This window comes from Gadus macrocephalus, chromosome 23 (assembly GCF_031168955.1).
Source record: "Gadus macrocephalus chromosome 23, ASM3116895v1".
NCBI classification, from domain to species: Eukaryota; Metazoa; Chordata; class Actinopteri; order Gadiformes; family Gadidae; genus Gadus; species Gadus macrocephalus.
Genome location: NC_082404.1, coordinates 10,818,420 through 10,822,622, shown reverse-complemented (window position 1 = coordinate 10,822,622; position 4,203 = coordinate 10,818,420).

Sequence of the window (4,203 nt, the reverse complement as noted above, 5' to 3'; positions counted from 1 at the left end):
GAAGTTATTTGAACAAATTTGCAGATTTTGCAGATATTTCCGTTATTATGCAGGTAAGACTAAAGGTAACTTTAAGAAAATGTTGACTTACACTCACATACATTTGTCGGCACCGTCTACAAAAAAAAAAGCAAATGTAAATATTTAATATACTATTTAATTGTAAAATAAATCAATTACTCAAAATATTGTTATTTCAATATATTCATTACTCTCGCACACAGGACACGAATGAGTAGCATGTGAAGACTTAGGTATCAATTACAGTCCAGAGGGAACGAGGGAAAGGTGTTGCATGACTTTGTGCTTTGATTTCTTTGGTTATGCAAACTTGTTAAATTAAGTCTATAAATCTCTTCTGCCTCAATGTTGTTTTGCTAAAGGGCTCCGGCACCAGGCTCACACAGACCCGGAATTGTCTGCGTGCGATAATGGCCGAGAAACAGACAGTCCTCGCAGTGTTTGAGAAAAAGATTGTCTGTGTGTGTGTGTGTGTGCGTGTGCGTGTGCGTGTGTGTGTGTGTGTGTGTGTGTGTGTGTGTGTGTGTGTGTGTGTGTGTGTGTGTGTGTGTGTGCGTGCGTGCGTGCGTGCGTGCGTGCGTGCGTGCGTGTATATGTCTGTGCGTGCGTGCGTGTGTGTATCTGTGTGTGCGTGCGTGTGTATGAATCAGTGTGTGTGTGTGTATGTGTGGGTGCATGCGTCCCAATTTGGAGAGGAAGTGAAAGAGAATCAGTGTTGGTCGTTTGACTGCTGTTATGCTCCCTTATGCCCAAAAGAAAAGAAGGCCAGAAGAACCATATAAAAGGCAGTTTTGTTTTGTCATCCGTGACACAAAGGAGGACACACAGGACACACACGCTGGAAGAGTGTCCTCTGTGGCGGCTCAAGGACGTAGGAAGGGAGGAGAGGAAGGGCTGTTTGTGTGCATGTGTGTGTGTCTCTGTGTATTTGTGTGTGTGTGTGCATGTGTGTAACTTTGTGTGTGTGTGTGTGCGTGTGTGTGTGTGTGTGACTTTGTGTATGCGTGTGTCTGTGTGTCTGTCTGTGTGTCTGTCTGTCTGTCTGTCTGTCTGTCTGTCTGTCTGTCTGTCTGTCTGTCTGTCTGTGTGTGTGTGTGTGTGTTGTGTGTGTGTGTGTGTGTGTGTGTGTGTGTGTGTGTCTGTGTGTGTGTGTTTTCGAGGCGGACAGGAAAGACTCGCGGAGCCTCACGGTCTGGATGGTGCGGCGTGCCAAACCCCACACCGATAGCCGCCCGCCCCGCAGGACGCTGGGTAGAAACACAGAAACACAAACCGCACTTATGGAAAAATGAATGCATTAATTAGAAACGCTTCCCCGGCCAGCAGGTGGCGGGGAAGGTCGGCCAAATGTCCGACCCCAAAGGGAAATGTTTTTGAGGCCGGTGCCCGTCGGTTCGTTCTGGTGACTCCCATGCCGTGGGTTTCGCATGAGGGCTCCAAGGAGACACGCCAGCAGGAGGACGTGAGACGGGAGGGCAAGGGACCAGTTAATAAGATGACTCAGAGCTCAAGGAACCAGACCGAGGGGATGGAAGGGGGATGGGGGTGGGGGGGAGTCACAACATCAAATGCATCTGCTGCTATCAGGCGGCACCGGTTTGAAAGGACAATCCCCTGCTCCACCCGCCGGCGTCGTAAAGATCAAAGTGTCCGGGGCTCCATTAAACATCCACGGTCCCCACTCTCCGTTTGGAGGGGTTTTTCATAAAGTGCAACTGCTTCATCTGTTTATCATTTCCCTCCACACAACAATTACTGCACAGGCCAAAGCCCCACTAAGATAATGCCATGCTCTCTTCTTTGCCTGTTTTTTCTTCTCTTCCGTCTTCCCCGTTCCCACTCCTCTGTAAGGTTATGCCTGATGCCTTTGCTTTCAGAGCCAGTGTGTGTGCGTGTGTGTGTGTGTGTGTGTGTGTGTGTGTGTGTGTGTGTGTTGTGTGTGTGTGTGTGTGTGTGTGTGTGTGTGTGTGTGTGTGTGTGTGTGTGTGTGTGTGTGTGTGTGTGTGTGTGTGTGTGTGTGTGTGTGTGTGTGTGTATGTTTGTTTACTTACATGTGTGTGTAGTTCATTTGCCTGAAGATGTGTGTGCATGTGCTTGTGTGTGTGTGTGTGTGTGTGTGTGTGTGTGTGTGTGTGTGTGTGTGTGTGTGTGTGTGTGTGTGTGTGTGTGTGTGTATGTGCGTCTGTGTGAATTGGTGTGATGCGTGTGTGTGTGTGTGTGTGTGTGTGGTGTGTGTGTGTGTGTGTGTGTGTAGTGAAGCCATGGGACTGTTTAGATTATAGTAAAGAGGCTGAGACAGTGTCCGTGCTGCGCAGGGCAGGGGGAGGGGTGGTAAGACGATGGGGGGGGGGGGGGGGGGGGCAGAGGGAGGGTAGGGAGGTGGGTCGTGGGATGGGGGTTCAGACGTGTAATTAGGCAGGGATCTGAGAAAGTGCAGGCCCTGAGACTGCACCTCACAGCATGGGGGACAGAGAGGGGCAGAGAGAGAGAGAGAGAGAGAGAGAGAGAGAGAGAGAGAGAGAGAGAGAGAGAGAGAGAGAGAGAGAGAGAGAGAGAGAGAGAGAGAGAGAGAGAGAGAGAGAGAGAGAGAGAGAGAGAGAGAGAGAGAGAGAGGTAGAGAGAGATAGAGAGAGAGAGAGAGAGAGAGAGAGAGAGAGAGAGAGAGAGATGAGAGAGAGAGAGATGAAAGCTAAACTTTAAAGTCCAGCCAAACGCACAGAAGAAAACAATGATGGCATCATATACATTTCACTCGTCCCTTTTGTAAGTATTACAAAGAAACAAACATTCGGGCCCAGAAGCCTCAGAGTCTGTAGTGTTTAGACATTATAAACGTAAAGGAAATAATTGACATTTTCTCTTCTAGTCTGCACAGAGCTATGTTTTCTAATTGAAGGCAACTCAAAGACAACAGTGTGGAGGAAAAGTGAGTGAGTGGCAAGCAAGCGAGTATGTGTGCGTGCATGTGTGTGTCTGAAAATATGCCATTTAAAATGGTTTGATTGATATGTATTTTTAAGTACTTCTTTGAACACAAATATCAGGGAGCGTTTGACTCCCTGTACCCAATAACGTTGATACATCTACCAGCTGTAAATGATGGTTCTTGAAAAATCTTCATGACATTTGTACACATATACATTCCCTTAAAGTACCCCCCCTAGTGGCATCTTTTGGGAAAAACAGTGCCACCGGTCCTGGTTATTATTCTAGAAAGGGTGCAAAGTTTTCTCACGTAAGAAGAAAAACACGGTGAGCCATGTCAAAACTAGCTAGCGTCTGCGCCAAGGAAAACAGAGACGAAACCTAGCAGCATAGACACCCTTTGAGCCTGCTTTGCGCTTCAGACATTCTCCTCGAGAAGAATTAGGGGCCTATTGACCCAACACAGGGTTTTACTCAATAATAATTGTGTTTTTAGCGCGCTTAACCGAGGCAAAGCCCAGCCGTCTTGCGTAGCCAGGAGGCAGCGGCATTAATTTTCTGCGCCGCGGCCGGCCCTAGCAAAGCGTCGACCGTGTGTTTATACGTTTTACTGGCTAAAGGAATAACATAAATCCCTAAGTAAACGTAATCCGTCGGCGATTGTAAACACTCTGTCACGGTAATGGCCCGGGGAACAAATGAGGACCTCATGGCGGGGGCCTCTGGTAAAAGCTTAGACACCGCACCGCCCCTCTTCAACTCCAACCCCCCTCCACACGCACAAACCGACCCAGCCGACCGCGCTCCCTACGTTAGCCTTGCTAGCGTTGGTTAGCCTTGCTAGCGTTAGCCTTGCTAGCGTTTGGTTAGCTTCGGATCCCCCCACTGTCTCCGGGGCATCGCAGAAGACCCAATTGTGCAGGAAAGGAACCCACTGGGAACCTTTCCTGAGGTCTCTTTGACTTGGTTTTAGAGTAGGAAGCCTGAGATAAGTATAGGCACTGTCTTTCAACTCAGAACTGCTGAGGCCCTGAGACCAAAGTAGAGGTGGGTTAGACTAGGGCCCCCCTCCCGACTGTGAGATAAGACAAGCAGCAGGAAGGAGACAGTCCGGAACCCCCCTATGTATATATATACATATATATATATATATATATACATATATTATAGGCTACCCTTTCAGACACAGTCCTTGTTCACGCGCTTTCTGAGAAATGGAAGCAAAACAACATCAACTATATCAAATCTAAGGGATTC